The 19,030-nt window shown below is 41.4% G+C and overlaps 1 long non-coding RNA gene across 1 annotated transcript; it reads left to right on the top strand.

The window, feature by feature from the left end:
• The first annotated feature begins 4,558 nt into the window (after positions 1 to 4,558).
• Positions 4,559 to 8,592, top strand: LOC120638925. Its single transcript, XR_005660969.1, has 3 exons — positions 4,559 to 4,690; positions 6,381 to 6,481; positions 8,510 to 8,592. It is a non-coding gene; the product is annotated as an uncharacterized LOC120638925 (long non-coding RNA).
• Positions 8,593 to 19,030: the final 10,438 nt, after the last annotated feature.

The raw sequence follows: 19,030 nt of genomic DNA, 5'->3' as shown, positions 1-19,030 counted from the left end.
CATTAATATGAATAAATGAATAAACTGTGGATATGTAAGTGCTGCGTCAGTGGGTAGGTTGTAAATCAAGCACTTAAAGGGTACAGATCCAAGAACATAGGTGACACAGAAGGGTGAGGGAATAGAGGAGAAGAGGGCTCAATTGGACAAACCATTGGAAAGTGAATGGTGATAGCATTCAGAGAGGGGGCAACTGTTTAGATAAGGTGTGAAGGGATGGGGTTCAGGGGCACAGGTGGAGGGAGTAGATTTTGAGAGGAGGCAGGACTTCTCTTGAGATACTGCTGGAAAAGATGGAAGAATTGAAGAGGACGAAAGAGGAGAGGACTGGAGAAGAGCAGCAGAGATTTAGCAAAGTCACACCTGATGGTTTCAATTTTATCAATTTACCCTAGTGGACAAGTCCTTAGAGGAAAGAGATGGAGGGTAGAGGGACAGAGGATTTTAGGAGAGAGTTCAAAGTCTGGGAACAATCCTATAAAGCAGGGATGAGACTTGGAGAGTTTTGCATATGTGAAAGCTGGCTTCTCTGGAGATTACTGTGATAGCTAGGACTGACCCCGACTCCTAAAGAGACACCTTCATCATGGAGGAAGTAAAAGAAAGATGAGGGATGGATGGATCATTGATCAGGGAGCTTCTGGTTCTGATTTTGTTAGCTAAGCATGCCTAGAAACCTGAATGACTTTGAACTGCCCAAAAGCCTGGGGTTTTAGAAACCCTTTATGAGGTTTCAGACCAATGTGAAAAAATCAGACAAGGGAATATCCTAGAATCCCCACTGTGGCTGACATTAAAGCTTGTCAGAAACAAGACTGGTCTTGTGTTATTCTGAGGAAAATCAATCATGATATCTGAGATAAGCATGTTCCTCACCTGGGAATACAGTTTTTCAAGATCCTGGTTTGACCCGGAAGGCACACAAATTGGAAATGAGAATTTTCCTCTGGCCCCAAGTAAATCCACTGAGGGAGGGAAGAGAGACCCAAATACCCCAGACCTCAGGCCACTCTGCCATCTATCAACCTCAATGCCACTTCTGACACATCTAGAACTTCCATCGTAACTGAAATAATTCATTAATGATTCTCTTTCCCACATCATTAGGGCAGGAGAGCTCAGTGAAAAAAACACTGATCTGTGAAAAAGCAAACAGGAGTTTGATCCTCGGATCTGCTACTGGAATATTATGTGACCTTGGGCAAGTCACTTAAGTCCTTTGATACTTAGTTTCCTCATCTGTAAAATGGGGATAAAATAGATTGTGAATCTCAGATGGGACAGAGATTGTGTCTTGATCTCAAAATATTTTTTCTACCACAGAGCTCAGCACATTTTAAGTGTTCAACACGTATTATAATCATTGTTATTATTATTATTATTACTAACAAGACCACTCGGTCTTAGTGGAAAGAGCCCAGACCTGGGACCCAGAGGACCTAAGTTTAAAAACCTTGTTCTGTCACTTGTCTTCTATCTGACCTTGGGCAAGTCACTAACTTCTCCTACTGACACTCCTCTTACTTAAGACTTAGAGCTCTATGTGGGACAGAGACTGTGTTCAACCTGATTATCTTACCTATCCCAGCACTTAATAGAGTCCTTGGCACTATATAGGCCCTGAAAAAGTTCCTTAATAACAATAATAATAGTCAATTATAATCATAATATTCATAATTATTAATAATTATTATTATCATTGGAAAAATCATAGGAATCAGGTCAAAAAATTTTGGCTCTAAATCCAGGTCTACCCCTAGCCCACTGGTGATCTTAGGTGAGTCATTTTACCTCTTTGTGCCTCATCTTTGGCATTTTAAACTGGGGATAAGAGACATGAAGAATCTATATCTTAGATTACAGGTTCAATGAGGGGCAGACTTTGCACCCAAACTTTATAATTTGAATCTACTCCAGCATTTGACCCATTGGGGTTCAGTGCATAGAAAGTGCTTGACAAATACCAGTTACTGTTATTACTTCTGATAATAAATGCAACATATTGATTAATATAAAAATAATCATCACAGGTATTTATTGAGCACTCTACTCTGGGCAGAGCATTACACTAAGCATTTAGCTTAGTGAATGTCATTGTTTTTAGGTGAATTTCCTGAAAGGAAGAAATCAATCTAATGAATATGTAAGTGACCATTTTACAAGGGATCTACACTGTTCACATCACATAGAGAAGCAGCATGCCTAGTGGACAGACCATAGGCCCAGGAGTCAGAAAGACTTGGGTTCTAATTCCTCTCTGCCAACTGTCTGCTGCGTGATCTTGGGGAAGTCACTTAACTTTTCTGGGCCTCAATATTTTTATTATAAAGTGCTGTTGAGTCATATCCAATTCATAGAGACTCCATGGATATGTTTTCTCCAGAAGGTCCCATCCGCTGCCATAATCTGCAGCCTTTCTAATGGTTCTTCCGTTATCGTTGTTATGGTCTCTGTCCACCTAGATGCTGGTCTGCCTAGTCCAGGTTTTCCCTGGACTTTTTCTAGCATCAGGGACTTGGAAAATTAGTCCCCGTGATTATGTGACCAAAGTATGCTAATCTAAGTCAAATCATTTGGCCTTCCAAAGATCACTTTGGTTTAATTTGCTCCAAAATCCATTTGTTTTTCAGTCTATGGTATTCTTAAAAGCCTTCTCCAACACCACTTTTCTTAAGGATCGATGTTCTTTCTATCTTTTTTTTTTTCACTGTCCAGCTTTCAGATCCATACACTGTCACTGGAAACACCAAAGAATTGACCATTTGTATTTTTGGGGCAATTGTTACATTAGCTACCTTATGTGAAAAATGGGGATTAAAGACTGTGAGTCCTAAGTGGGACAGGGACTGTATCCAACCTGACTGACGTGTATCTACCCCAGTGCTTAGTACAGTGCCTGGCACATAACAAGTGCATAAAAATACTATTAAAAATAAATTGCTATTTCCTGAGCTGACCCCTTTAGCCAGCTTCAGCCTGAAGCAGGGCCACAAAGGAGAAACCCTTATCAAGTGTGAACAACTACAGATTCGTTGTCTCTTTCCAAGTCTGGGTGGCTGAGGCTATACCACCAGGACATGCTGAGAGGTAGTGTGACTTACTTGCCAGAGCATGGCCCTGGGAATCTGAAGGACCTGGTTCTAATCCCGGCTCTGCCACATATCTGCAGTGTGACCTGGGGCAAGTTATTTTACTTCCTCAGGCCTCAGTTACCTCATCTGTAAAATGGAGATTAAGACTATGTGTCCCATGTGCGACAGGTACTGTGTTCAACCCAATTACCTTGTATCTACCCCAGTGCTCAGTACAGTGCCTGCCACATAGTAAATGCTTAACAAACATCACAATTATTATTATTATTATCTTGTATCTACCTCAGAACTTAGTACAGTTATTGGCATCTAGTACATGCTTAACAAAAAATTCAATAATTATTTTTACCATTAGCAAAGAGACCTCAGCCAGATCTCCAGATTTCATGTGAATTGAGAGTGGGGGCATCCTCCTGCAGAAATCTGTTTTATACTGTGCTTTTTTTTTTCTTTCACATTTAATCAATCTTAGGCCAAGCAGCGTGACTTAGCGAACAGGGCATGGGCTGAGAAGTCAGAAGACCTGTGTTCTAATTCCAGCTCTGCCAATTATCTGCTGTGTGACCTTGGGGAAGTCACTTCACTTCTCTGTGCCTCAGTTACCTTGTCTGGAAAGCAGAGTTTAAGACTGTGAATTCAATGTGGGACATGGACTGTTTCCAACCTGATTATTTGCATTTTGCACCTTACATATAGTAGAGCACTTATCCAATAGCATTAAAAAAATGTGTTCTCCCATTTTGAGCGAGAAATCTCAAGTCCTTAGTCATGACAGATTACTCCATCACTGCTACTGAATGTATTTGTGGGCATAACCGAGGCACAGAGAAGTCAAGTGGCTTGCCCAGAGTTATACAGCAGACAAGCAATGGAGCCAAAATTAGAACCCGCTTCCTCTGACTCCCAAAACTGGTCTCTTTCCACTAAACCACACTGTTCTGCAGCTTCCCTCTAGAGCTTTGGATAGCAGTTAGGACTGGAAGAATTCTTGTCATCAAGTCAGAGGGCCCCAACTGAGATGATTATGTAGAAAAAGTGATGGATCTTGTACGGAGCCAGAACACGAGGCAGGAAATCAGGGTTTGAGGCTCCCCTATCTCAAAAAAAGCAAACTTCATATTAACTACAGTCCAATTAAACAGTCGCTAGGAGCTGATGGATTGATAATGTAGGTTTCCCCTGAATCCTGGGGATGTTTGTTGGGTGGAGTAAAGGTTTCTTTTTTTCCCCTTTTTTAAAAAATCATTTTGTCCCATCAGTCAATTTAAGATCAAATTTCAGATAAACCATGTAGTTTATCTTAAGAAGCAGAAGCAAAGAAATATGCCAAGCCTCTCTCCATCCTAAAGGTGTCATTAAGAGTTACAAACTACAAAGCAATTAGCAGCATGAGAACTTCCTGTGCAGTCGATTGGGAGCATTATATAAAGCATGAAGTTCCATTCTGTCACTTTGTAGCTTCCTCCTTGAACATGCAGATGAGATTGTCAAACTCTGCCTGTCCTCCAACCTCGAAGTCACAAATAGTCATCGCTCACATCTTCCAGTTCAACTTTTATTGCAGGATCCCAGTGCCTGGCAGATCCGCACCCATATAGGTAAATACCTGTGTTGGTTTCCTTTACTTTCCTAACAAATCTGGGGAGATAATTCCAATCCTTAGACTGAAAATAAGCTCTTATTCATAGGTACTTTATTGAGGGAATTTAAAGTGATTCTTTTTAAAGTAAAACTTCAGAGAATGCGCAATGTACTGTGATTTCTCGGTTATCCACAGTGAAAATGGGGAAGAAGAGGAGACAGATATAAAGGATTCAAAACAGGTTCTAACTCACTCTTTTTCTGGAAATCATTTTCTTCTTCATAACCAGCATTCTACTGGGAGAAATTAGTCCAAGTTTCTCCTTCTTCCCAGTAGGATACATAATATAAAGTCACTAAGAGTTTTAACCATCTGTTGATTTATTTTCATAGTTGATTTTTCCAACATATTCTTCACTTACTTTTCTCAACTGTGTTGTTGTTCAGGGGTTAGATAATCAAAAGGAGTATGAAATGCCAGTTCCTAGTCTGTGTCCTGGTTGATTCAGAATCACGGAAGGATGATCATTATTGTTCTTCTTCTTCTTATTATTACATTCATAATCTGAGCAGGTGGGCAAGCAGTTTTTTCATCCATAATTTACAGATTAAGAAATAGAGGCACAGAGAAGTTAAGTGACTTGACCAAGGTCACACCAGAGGTAAGTGGAAAAACTGGGATTAGAACCTAGGTCCTCCAGCTCCTAATAATAATAATAATGTTGGTATTTGTTAAGCACTTATTATGTGCAGAGCACTCTTCTAAGTGCTGGGGTAGATACAGGGTAATCAGGTTGTCCCACGTGAGGCTCACAGTTAATCCCCATTTTCCAGATGAGGTAACTGAGGCACAGAGAAGTGAAGTGATTTGCCCACAGTCATACAGCTGACAAGCAGCGGAGTTGGAATTCAAACCCATGATCTCTGACTCCCAAGCCCGGGCTCTTTCCACTGAGCCATGCTGCTTCTCATGGTTCTCCTAGGATCATGCTCTTTCCGCTTGGCCATTCTGCTTGTCATAGACACTATAGTGGGTCACAAGAAGTATAACTATTAAGTTTAGATCATCTCTCTGTACATTTTGGGATTCTATCTACTGCTCATCCCTTCATTCAATTAATTGTATTTATTGAGCACTTACTATGTGCAGAGGACTGTCCTAAGCACTACCTACTCACCCCCCTGAATTAGTTTCTTGGGTGATTATGGCCAATATCAGACATCTGCAGTGGCCAGTTGTGTTCCCTAATGGAAATGGTTGAATTAAGGTGGGGAATTCTAGAAATCTCACTGACTAATGTTGCAGGCTTTGAAGTAAACCTAAAATGACCGTATGTGATTTCATTCCTAGTTACCCACAGAATCTCACTGTGTCCTGGTAACCTCATGATCCCATTTAGGGAATTCCTGGAAGAATAGAGGTGAGGCGAGGAATCGACAAAGTGAACAGGAGAGAGATCGCTGCATCTTTCTTTACTTTGACATTGCCACAGTGGGATTTGGAAAGCTCAGGAACACCTCAGTGTCTGTAGCTTTGTTTGCTGGTATAGCAATCAGTTGTATTCATTGAGCATTTACTCTGTGCAGACCACTGTACTAAGTGATTTGGAGAATACAGTACAACTTAATTATGTCTTGATATCACAATAATTTCACCCTCTATTTTCAATTACAAATGCCAAGGTGTCCCATATCTCCCACTTTCAGGGCAAAGATGAACAGACAACAGGGGATCAACAAAGAGGTGAATATTCCCAAACCTGAGAAGTTCAAGAGCAAAAGGAGACTGAGCAGCCCAAATCCTGCAGGTTCGTTGGTTTTTCTCTTGACTAGAATATTTGTATTTGTATTAATCATTTCGTTAATTTTTTAACGTTTATTAATGTTGATTCATTTTTTACTACTGAATCATTTGTAGTAATAAATTTCCAAATGCTGCAGCATTAAATCAAGGGATCCTGAGTATCGTCTTTTCTGGGGATAAGAAGTCAAGTGAATTAAGGACTAAATGTTTTGCAAAATAAGTGAAATGACAAAGGAGGGAGATGGTAAATTCTATCTCAAATTCTTTCACAGCAAACGTATCAAGTCTGTGGATTTACAGCAGAGTAGAAGTAATAGTGTTGGTAACAGTAATAATAGAAATTATTATACAGAGCACTGTACTAAGTGCTTAGGAGAGGATAATATAACAATTAACGGACAGAATAGTCACAGTAAAAGTAAGAAATTAATTACATTTGTTACGTGCTTGTTATGTGCCGGGCACTGGCCTGGATACAACCAAACCACAGTCCCAGTCCCATGTAGGGCTCACAGCCTCAATCTCCATTTTACAGATGAGGGAACTGAGGCCCAGAGAAGTGAAGTGACTTGCTCATGATCACACAGCAGACCGGTGGCAGAAGCCACAACATTCTGACTCCCAGGCCCGGGCTCTACAGCTAAACGGTGCTGCTTGCCTAGTAGTAGAAATAAAATTTATTGAGGGCCACTTGGTGTGGTACAATGTCCTGAGGTGCTTGGGAAATTCAGAATAGTGAAGTGACACATTCCATGCCCACAAGGCACTTAATCTCTAAGAGGGGAGACAGACATCTATTTGCAGCTAGAGTGCTCCAAATAGATGAACTGTGCAGAAATATATGTGTGAGTACTAAAGAGGGTGAAAAAAAAGGGAGCTCGAGCTGGCTGAGGTGATAATATGATTCATGGTGAAGGGAAATTACATGGTGAAAGCTTTTTGGAGCAGCCGAATTTTAGGAAAGATTTGAATGCAGGAGTGGTTTGATCTGTCTGATGAGAGGAAGGAGGAAGAACGGGAGAACGGTGTCAGGGAAGGGAGATTAAGGATGTGATGAAGGGAGACACCTTCAAGGAGATAGTAATGAAGGATAAGGGGGAAATTGAAGACAAATCACAAGGGCAGAAAATAAAGCAGCTATTCATGTTTGACAGTTGCTATGCTCAAATAGTTGAACTTTAGTGATTGATTAGTCCTTCAATTTAAATCTGCTAGTTTTGCGTAATAATACCCTCTCTAATAATGCCCTCTCATTTTTAGACTGAGAGGAACCCTGCTTTAATTGATTTTTACAGGGTGTCAATCAGCCCATCAATCATATTTATTGAGCATTTATTGTGTGCAGAGTCAAGCACTTGGAAGAATACAATATAATAGAGTTGGTAATCACTCAATAAGTGCCATGGATTGGTCGACTGGAAAGAAGTAACAGGGCAAAGTGAAGGATGAAGAAGCCCAGTGGGTTTGAATGTGTTTCACCTCTTCTTCAGCCAACCCATCTCACTCATTGGCAATGTTATCTATTGTTCATTTAACGGTATTAGGTCTCCAAGTTTCACGGTGATCAGGAGATTAGAGTTTCCTGGGCCCTGGGTTATCATCTTCTTTTTCAAGTTTTCTCCACCCACAGAACACCAAAGACTCGCTATGCCTTCCCTTTACTGTAAGATAATAATAATAATAATGATGATGGTATTTGTCAAGCACCTACTCTGTGACAAGCACACTTCTAAGTGCTGGGGTAGATATAAAGTAATCAGGTTGTCCTACTTGGGGCTCACGGTCTTAATCCCCTATTAAAAATGAGGTCACTGAGGCCCAGAGAAGTGAAGTGAACCGGGATTAGAACCCTTGACCTCCCAAGCCTGGGCTCTTTCCATTAAGCCACACTACCGTTATGGGCAGGGGAAGTGCTTGCTAATCCTATTGTACTGTACTCCCCCCAGAGCTTAAAACAGTGTTCTCCACATAGTAAATGCTCAATAAATATGATTGATTGATTGATTGACTGGTTTTCCCTTTCTCTCTCCAGCACCCCCCAGGTGCCCTCTCTGGCAGCTCATCGTTCTGACTCTGGGAATCCTTTGCCTTTCGTTACTGGCAGCAGTGGCTGTGTTGGCTGTTCTGGGAACACAATCAGGTGAGGCTGATGAACTGATGCTGTTTGACACCAGATATTCTCTCTCTAGAAAGTTTGCCTTGGTTTATTATTGCTCATGTACTGAAGTAATCTTTTAAACCAAGGTTTCTTGTAAGGAAGTGTGAGAAAAATAAAATTGACTTGTTTCCATAGCTCCCTTCAGCCAAGAACATGTGACACCTTCCAGAGCCACTGAACTTCACCAGGAAGCACCAACCCAGGAAGCACGAAGCCAGGAAAGTAGGTGCTGATGGTTTTTTTTAAAAAAAAAATTTCCCTCCATTCCGTAAATTGAAGCAGAGAAGTATTACCTACCTTTGTTCCTTTCCAGGCAGCACAGCCCCCCATTTCTTCAGCCAATTCACATTTACTGATCATCACCCCACAGTCATTTCCAGTATTTTCCTTTAGTCCCTTAAAATGATGTCTTAGAATTGAAGTGTATATAACTTTTCATCAGAAGCCACTACACAATAGGATACTTGGTTGTTTTTTTGTCCCCCCACTGCAGCATGATCACAACTCATAAGCTCAGTGTGGGCAGGAAATGTGTCCATCATCTCTATTATATGTTAAAGAATACTCTCCCAAGTGCTGAGTACAGTCTCCTGCACACACTAAGTGCTTAATTAAAATGATTGATTGACTATCGACTCTGTTATACTCTTCCGAAGGCTTAGTTTAGTCCTCTGCACACTGTAAGCACTTAATAAATACCACTGATAGAACGATTGATTCAGCGGAATGAAATGTAAGTACTTAAGAACTATCTCCCTGTAGCACTTACGCATATGTTTTGTAAACTCCATTACGTCTTTCTCTCTTCAATGTATTTTAGTGTCTGTCTCTCCCACTAGTTTGCATGCTCCCTGACAGCAAAAAATAGACATCTTACATTTGTCGTGTTCTCCTGAGAAATTCAGATTCTCTGTATATATTAGGCACACAATAAATGGGGTGGATTGACCGATTAATTAATTGTAATGGAGCCAGAGGGATGTCATTCTGACCAATCTCTGTCTATTGCTGCCACATTTGGGGAGTCGTGTCCTTCAAACAGATGAATTATAGAAGGAGTAAGGGAGGGGTACAGTCTAGTAGGAAGAGTACTGACCTAAGAGTCAAAAGACTTGGTTTCTAATTCTGACACTTCCACTTGCCTGCTCTGTGAGTTTGGGCAAGTCACTAAATTTCTCTGTGTCTCATTTTCTCAGAGGTAAAATGGGGATTAAATACCTGTTCTTTCTAATAATAATAATAATGCTGGTATTTGTTAAATGCTTACTATGTGCAGAGCACTGTTCTAAGCACTGGGGGAGATACAGGGTCATCAGGTTGTCCCTCTTGAGGCTCACAGTTAATCCCCATTTTACAGATGAGGTAACTGAGGCACAGAGAAGTTAAGTGACTTGCCCACAGTCACACAGCTGACAAGTGGCAGAGCTGGGAGTCGAACCCATGACCTCTGACTCCGAAGCCCAAGATCTTTCCACTGAGCCACGCTGCTCCTCTCTCCTCCTCCTTTGACTGTAAACTCCATGTGGGAAAGGGATTATACCTGATATGATTATATACTGCCTACCTCCATGCTTAGCATAGTGCTTGGCACAAGGAACAAGCATCATAATTATTATCGTAGTTATTATTACTAATCAAATAATCATATTTGTTGAACTCTTACTGCATGCAGGACATTATACTAAGCACTTGAGAGAGTACAATATAACACGATAACAGACTCATTTCCTGCCCACCACGAGCTCACAGTCTAGAGGGGAAGAGAGACATTAATATAAATAATTACAGATATGTACATAAGTGCTGTGGTGCTGGGGGTGGTGAATAAAGGGGTGACACAGAAGGGATGGGAAAAGAAGAAAGGAGGGCTTAGTCAGGAAAGGCCTCTTGGTGGAGATCTGCCTTTAATAAGACTTTGAAGTTGGGGAGAGGAATTGTCTGTCAGATGTGAGGTATGAGGTGGGCAGAAGGTCAGCAACGAGGTTCAGTGGGTACATTAACAGAGGAGTGATGCATGCAGGCTGACTCGTAGTAGGAAAACAGTGATGTGAGGAAGGAAAGGGCAAAGCGATTGACTGCTTAAAACCAATGGTAAGGAGTTTCTCTTGGATGTGGAGGTGGATAGATAGCCACTGGAGGTTCTTTAGGAGAGAGGAAACCTGGACTGAACATTTTTAGAGAAAAATGACCCGTGCAGCGGAGTAAAGTATGGACTGGAGTGGGGAGAGACAACATCTTTATTATTATTATTATTTTTAAGTCACGGTCACCTGAGGATTTGGGGGTAGTAAGTAGCTTGTGGGAGTTTGTGTGGATCTGGGTGTGTTTATAATGCATAGCCAAAGCCCATCTAAAACGTCTAAATCTTTTTGTATCCTAATGTCGGATATCCAAACTGTACTTCTCAAGGGCTTAGTACAGTGCTCTGCACACAGTAAGCACTCAATAGATACGATCGAATGAATGAAGGAATATTTGAAAGTTGCTCTCTTTCTAGGTTGTCACTGCCGAACTTGCCCAGAGCCTTGGTTTGGAAATGGAAAAAACTGTTCAGAAGTACATGTGCATGTACATGTTCAGAAGTAAAAATGTACCTATTTTCAAGAACTCTCCAACACAGGCCCTAAACATTTCAGCAATATTTTTCACAGCTCTCCTTCTGTAAAACTACTTTCTTAGAAAGTGTCAAATTTCCAGATTTGGAAAGAGATGGACTGTGGTTTCATATGGGAGAGACACCAATGCCAATTCTCCACCTTCAGTGGGTTTGTCACCAGTTAACGCACCTTCCAATTCAGTTGCTGCCAACTGTCATCTAATTCATTTAGGTGGTGACAGTGTTGGGACATTAAAGTTCATACCAAATTGAAGTAATATTAATCTACTGTGGTATCCAACCTTCTTAATAGTAAATCAGTCCTGCATCTGCTGTGGACAGATCAACCAGCTTCTTGAATTACATTATTGCTAGACCATCTTTCAGAACCAAGGATACTTGTGTACATGTGTGTAAAATGTATATGCATTTGGAGACTATGTGAAATTCTTAGCAGGATAATAAACATCTGTATTTTAATCAGTCAATCTATTAATCAGTGGTATTGATTGGGTGCTTACTGTGGGCACAGGACCATACTAAGCATTTGGGAGAAGACAATATCAGAGAGTTGGTAGACATGTGCCCTTCCCACAAGGTGCTTACAGTCAAAGAAGTGATTCTGAGACTGTTCAATGACCGTTAACCTCTGTGAAACACTTTTGGAGGATAGGTCACTGGTCTTGTCTTATGTTGTCGAGTTGTCTCCGACCCTAGGATGCCGTGAACACCTCTCTCCCAGAGTGTCCCAACTCCATCTGCAGTCAATCTGGTAGTGTATCCAGAGAGTTTTCTTGGTAAAAATACAGAAATGCTATACCATTGCCTCTTTCTGTTCAATAAACTTTAGTCTCTGAACTCCACTCTCTTCCAAGCCGCTGCTGCCCAGCATAGGTGAGTTTTGACTTGTAGCAGATTGCTTTCCACTCTCTAGCCACTGCCCAGCTAGGCTATGCCTCTGCTTGACCGTTCCTCCCTTAACTGAGACTGATAGAGTACTGGAAACTCTCCAGGTATGACCCTCAGAGGGGCTGGTCATTGGTAGAGAGTAGAATATCAAGCAAAAATAGAAGAAGCTTGGCCTTATGGATAGATTCCCATGGGCCTGGGAGTCAGAGGACCTTTTTTATGTTATTTGTTAAATGCTTTTTATGTGTTAATCACTGTTCTAAAGGCTGGGGTAGATAGAAGTCAATCAGGCTGATACAGTCCCTGTCTCATATGGGGCTCACAATCTAAATAGGAAAGAGAATTCTTATTAAGTCCCCATTTTGCAGTTGAAGAAACTGAAGAACGGAAAAGTTAAGGAACTTGCTCGAGGTTACACAGAAGGCAAGTAGGGGAGCCAGGACAAGAACCCAGGTCCTCCGGCTCCTAAACCTATGCATAATCCACTAGACCATGCTGTTTCCCAGTGTGGATTCTAATTCTGACTCCAAAAATTGCCTGCTCTGTGTGCTTGGGCACCTCACTTACCTTCTCTGTGCTTCTTTTTTCTCACATGTAAAACAGGGCTTAAATACCTGCTCTCTCTCCCTCTTAGACTGTGAGCTTTTTGTGGGACCAGAAACTACATCCGATCTCATTAGCCTGTATAATTGAAATATTTGTTAAGCACATCCTATGTGCCAGGCACTGTACTAAGCACTAGGGTGGATACAAGCAAATTAAGGAGGCTCATAGTCTTAATCCCCATTTTACAGATGAGGCAATAGAGTCAAAGGGAAGTGAAGTGATTTGTCTAGGTCAAACAGAAAACAAGTGGCAGAGCCAGAATTAGAATCCAGGTCCTTCTGATTCCCAGGCCTGTGTTCTCTCCACTAGGTCATGCTTTAGTCTATTCCAAGCTTTAGTCCAGTCTGAATCTTTCATTCATCCTCCCTCCCATCCCCACAACACATATGTATATTTCTATATATATCTGTAATATATCTATTTATTTATCTATTCATTTATTTATATTAGTGTCTGTCTCCACCTCTAGACTCTGAGCTCCTTGAAGGCCGGAATGTGTCTGTTGTTGTACTGTTCTATCCCAGTGCTTAATACAGTCCTTTACACACAGTAAGCACTTGGTAAATGTGATTGAATGAATTGAATGAATGATTCCTGGTAAACAGAGAGGAAATCTTACTTCCAAACTCCAGTATACTCCTTCTGCACACACATATCAAGCACTTGGTTACCATCATCACCATTTTTTCCTTGTCAGAGTTTTAGGGAATAGCCACTCAGTGATGAAGCATTAGGGAGGGGAAGAAATATCTCCCTCCCACCATTTCAAGATTTTAAATGTTTTAGGCTAAATCTCTTGAAGTCTCCATTATTAGCAGAATGTGGGTCCCAGATAGACTGTTGGGACCTTCTCAACAGGGAAGGAAAATGGTTCTGTTTGAGATTAAAGAAGGGAATCTGAGGAGGGGGAAAGGGAATGGTATATGAATCTCTGGGTGCTGTGTGGAGCTGAGGTGAGGGTTTCTGTGTGTAATCAGAAATGTTCCAGGATTTAAGATTTGTTCTATGGGAAGAGTGATGTGGAAAACTGTTCTTGGGTAAAGATTGAGTGTGTGTCTGAAGAAGTAGTCAGTGTACATTTGGAATTCAGGCCTCTAAGTGAGGACTAAACCCAAGGAATATAGGAAGGTGACATGGACGACCCAGGTTTTATGTCCAGAAGATTCTGGAGGGTAAATTCTTAAAATAAGGGTTCTTTGAAAATCGGAGGCACTGCCTCATGAATAGAAGTTTTGATAGTATTAAGGCAGGAGAACTTGAGCAAACAGAGGACTTAGGCAAATGGAGAAGCTATATAGCCTAGTGGAAAGGGTTCAGGCCTGGGAGTAAAAGGATCTGGGTTCTAATCCCAGCTCTGTCACTTGTCTGCTGTGCAAACTTGGGCAAATCACTTAACCTCTCTGTTCCTCAGTTATCTGTAAAATTAAGACTGAGAGCCCCACGTGGGACAGGGATAGTGTCCAACTTGATCATCTTGTATCTACCCCAGTGACTGAATCCTTCAGTCAACCTCCCTCCCATCCCACATATGTATATATCTATAGATATATCTATATCTATCTCTATAGTAGTATCTATAGATCTCGATAGTATCTATTAGATATAGATATATATAATTTATCTATTTATTTATTTATATTAATGTCTGCCTCCCCCTCTAGACCCTGAGCTAATTGTAGGCCAGATTGTAGGCTGTTTGTTGTTATACTTACTTTCCCAATGCTTAGTACAGTGCTTTACACACAGTAAGTGTGCAAAACACACTTTGCCCAGTGAGCAGTACAGTGACCGGCACATAGTAAATTCTTAACAAATGTCATTAAAAATATCCCTGATCTATGTATTAATACAATAAGTGATTGCCTCTATGACACCTCTTGGTTAGGGGTGAATAGCTGGAAAAGCTCATTCTGAGATTTAAGCATCAAGCCAATCTTTACGCTTCAATTGCCAAGGGGAGTGATGATGTTGGGATCACTTTACTTATTATGAAAATTGAGCTATCTCTAAGGTGAAAGCTAGAAGGAGCAACTTTCAAGTCGTGTTATCATTTTAGGGGGAGAAGTTGAAGTGTAAGGGGGGCACTTGCCAGAACTTCTCCATCTTAACTATGGTGTCGGAGCTTTCATGACTTACCCTTCTCCCTCTTCCAGCCCTCTTTCCTTTGGGAACTCATTGCCTAGACCCTACTGGTTTCCTAAGTTCCAATCAGCTGCCTACATTTGTCTTTCTCACCCTGCCTCTCTTGAGATGGCTCGAGTCAGGAAATTTAGCCAACTCCAGCCTTGACTCAGTAGTAATTAAGCTGGTTCTGGATGTTAATATGATAGAGGAAAGTGGTACACAACTGAAATTGATGTGTTCCTTATCTTTTCTTGGATTGCTTGAATAATTAGAGAAAAATCCCCTTATGGGTTGTATGAGAAATAGGATTATACATTTCCTTGTCAAAATATTCATTTGCTTTCTAACCTCAACAAGTCCAATCCCTCCCAAGGAATACAACCTCACCATTGGAGTCAGGATTCCCTATTGGTCTGAGGAAAGAAGGGAAAGCTGGGGAATTTCCAATGGACCTTCAAAGTTCATTGAAATCTCCCTTTTCCTAAATTCTAACAAGAGTACATATTTCCCTCTCTCCTTGGTTCTCTGGAATTTGTGACCACTTGGTTGTGATTCGGGATTGTGATTTCAGGGAGCAACGATTGTCAGTGTTGTGACCCAAGATATATTCCCTTTATTTATTAATCATAATGTCACAATACATTATAAGCATGTTGTTAGTCATGGAATTTGAGAATTATGGAATCCAGGCATCTTAGAATCAAAATCCCAGACCCTTAATATAATAATAATAATGTTGGTATTTGTTAAGCTCTTACTATGTGCAGAACACTGTTCTACGTGCTGGGGTAGCAGCATGGCTCAGTGGAAAGAGCATGGGCTTGGGAGTCAGGGCTCATGAGTTCGAATCCCAGCTCTGCCACTTGGCAGCTGTGTGACTGTGGGCAAGTCACTTAACTTCTCTGGGCCTCAGTTCCCTCATCTGTAAAATGGGGATTAAGACTGTGAGCCCCACGTGGGACAACCTGATTCCCCTATGTCTACCCCAGCGCTTAGAACAGTGTTCGGCACATAGTAAGCGCTTAACAAATACCAACATTACAAGGTGATTAGGTTGTCCCACATGGGGCTCACAGTTTAATCCCCATTTTACAGATACAGGTACATAGTTGTACCTAATCCGAAGGTAACTGAGGCCCAGAGAAGTTAAGTGACTTGCCCACAGTCACACAGCTGACAAGTGGCGGAGCTGGAATTCGAACCCATGACCTCTAACTCCCAAATCCGGGCTCTTGCCACTGAGCCACGCTGCTTCTCTATCAAAATACTGAATATCAAAATACTGAAACCTTAGTATTTTAGAGTTAGAAAAACAACCACCATAGAGGGATTGTCATTCATGGTTCTGCTTTTTAACACCTATATTAAGCATGTGAGTTGAGGGTCCGTTCCAAGGTGAACTGTGGCACCCACCATCTCAAGGTCAAACCTTATCTCGTGAATGCCTGAGCCAACCAAGCGGAATTCGGAAGCACGGGTGGGACACCGCTCTCACAGCCAAAACCCCTAGATAGACATCCCAGGCAAGGAATACAGGGGGTGTCTCACCCCCATGCCAAACAAATAAGGTATGGAGGAGTTGGGAGGAGGCAGGGGGAGCGGAAATCGGACAACTGAAAAACCAGAAACCCAAATGGCTTGGGGTGAGGAATACCTGACCTCTCCGTTGTTCTGCGCAGCAGATCAAGACTTGCAGCAGCCAGCTGCCATTCACCTCTGCCCAGAGGATGGAATGGTCACTTGGTCTGTACCAAGTGAAGAGCCATGGAATGGTTGAGTGTCCCACTGAGTGCTCATGAGGAGGGAAGCTAGGCCCTTGGCCATCGTGTGTGTGAACATAAATAAATTCCTCCCAAGTAGGAAGCAATCGTGGTTTGGGCTCGGTGCTTCACCACATGCTAATAATGCATAAGTGAATTCCTCCTGGGTGGGAAGCATCTGTGGTCAGAAGCTCTGTGTTTAGCCACGTATGAGTAATAAAGTGAATTCTTCCTGAGTACAAAGCATTTGTGATCTGGGCCTAGGTGCTTCACCACGTGTGAGTAATGCATAATGTCTTCTTCTAGAGAGGGAAGTTAAATTTGCCACGAGTAAATAAGTAAAATAAACATAGTCCTCCCAAAAAGGAAGTTCAATTTGCCATATAGTTCGATTCCATGGCTCAGCCTTTTTGACCCTGGTCTCTCCCTCTCTCTGGGCCTATCGCTGAACCCATCCCCATGCAACGGGGGACAGGCTTCACTCTATAAATACCTGAGTCTTCAAGCTAACTGGAAGGCCAGTGACACCACTGAGGATTTCCCCTATTTCTTAAAACTCAGAGAACTACTCATTCCTATCTTCTTAGTAGTCCAGCTTAAATGAGTCACAGTAGCTATGCTTCAGTCCCCTGGGTAGATGTGTGAAACAAATACCTCATAGTTGTTCCTAATCTGAGCTCTGTATATGACCACAACATATATCGCATTTGTCCATCAGATTTCCACTATCAAGATTTTAGAGGTAGCCTTACAAAATACTCATACTTCAGTGACCATTTTCTCTCTTAAAATGACTGTAACTACCCTGACTGTCCTGAGAAATGTGAACAGCTGAACAAGCAACTCAGCAGAAGCATCAGGCTGCTCATGCTGAAATTAATCAATAAGTCTGAGTCTTAGGGAGCTCAATATACCTATGTATTTTAATAGGATTTGTTAAGCGCTTACTATGTGTCAAGCACTGTTCTAAGCACTTGGTAGGTTACAAGGTTTCAGGTCAGACACAATTCCTTTCTCAAATGGGACTCAGAGACTAAGTAGGAGGGAGTAGGATTTTACATTCTACAGTTTTACAGCTGAGAAAATTGAGTGACAGAAAAGTGAAGTGACTCACCCAAGGTCATACAGCAAGCAGTTGGGAGAACCAAGATTAGACTCCCAAGCCCCTTCTCCTCCACTATGGCCCGCTGCTTCCCTTTATCCTGCAAAGAGATCAGGGCATAGGGCCATGTGATCTAGTCAGAAGCCCCGTATAAATCTTTATCTTTTAAAACCATTCAGGCCATTTGCTGCTGGAAATTCTACAAGAATTCAAAACTGAATTCTAAGACATAAAAGGGGGTAGGTTGCCAACATTTGTGGGAATATCACAGGTGGATTAAACTGCTTGCTGCCCTTTGCAACAAGCTGTCTGGTGACAAACAGCTGCAGCAGCTCAAATTAGCTTCTCACACTTGCTAACCCTGGTGGGTGGGGGGAGATTCACAGTCCTGCTGAAGATTGGTTCTAAATTAAACTTTCTCAGCAGCAATGTATTAAAACCAAGCCACAATTCTGATATTCTATTTTTTATGACTCTTCACTCTCCTGCCTGGAAAAACCTGTTCTAATCTCTTTGATCCCATATCAATTTTCCCCTCCCATGAACACATACAACAACATAATCAGCTGAGAAATGGATGGAGAGGAAAGGGCAGATTTTAGAGATGTTGTGAAGGTCAAGCTGACAAGATTTAGTCTCTCTCCCTTTTCAGATTTCCTTGGGTACAAAGAAAGGTGCAGAAGCACCATTTTTCTTTCCTGCAGTGTGGGAAAAGAAGTAGTCATAGTAGCATTTATTGATTGTCCATCTGTGGGGTGCAGTAAACTAGGCATTGGGGAAATGGAGAATAACAAAGTGATACATTCTCAGCTCACAAGGTGCAATATTTCTTTGGAAACATACAGCAAGTCTTACTGAAGAATGGCACAAAGTCAAAACCTTTGAAGATTATAATGTAAATCTAGTATGATGTATTTGAGTTTAAAGAATTACGTGGTCTATAGGATGACAAATTCAAACAGTTATATTAGCCCTTTAACTCATCATAAAGTCTAGGGAATATTGTAATTTTATTGAACACATTGAAGTCTCTAAACAATTTCTGAGATCTGAAAGGTGTTTTTTTTTGTGAGGAGAAAGCAAATATGAATCGAATAAAGAGTTAGAGCACATCTAAATTAGATGCATCCACTAAGCTAGAGTCTAGAGAGGGAGACAGGCATTAATAAAAATAAATTATGGATATCTAAGTGCTTTGGGACTGAGTGAGGGGTGACTAGAGGATGGAAATCCAAGTCCAAAGTTGGAATCGAAGGGAGCCAGAGAAGAATTCATTCAATAGTATTTATTGAGCGCTT

Source organism: Ornithorhynchus anatinus, chromosome 17 (assembly GCF_004115215.2).
Source record: "Ornithorhynchus anatinus isolate Pmale09 chromosome 17, mOrnAna1.pri.v4, whole genome shotgun sequence".
In the NCBI taxonomy this organism is placed as follows: Eukaryota; Metazoa; Chordata; class Mammalia; order Monotremata; family Ornithorhynchidae; genus Ornithorhynchus; species Ornithorhynchus anatinus.
Note: the sequence above shows the minus strand (reverse complement) of the source record. Positions and strands in the feature narration are given on the sequence as shown.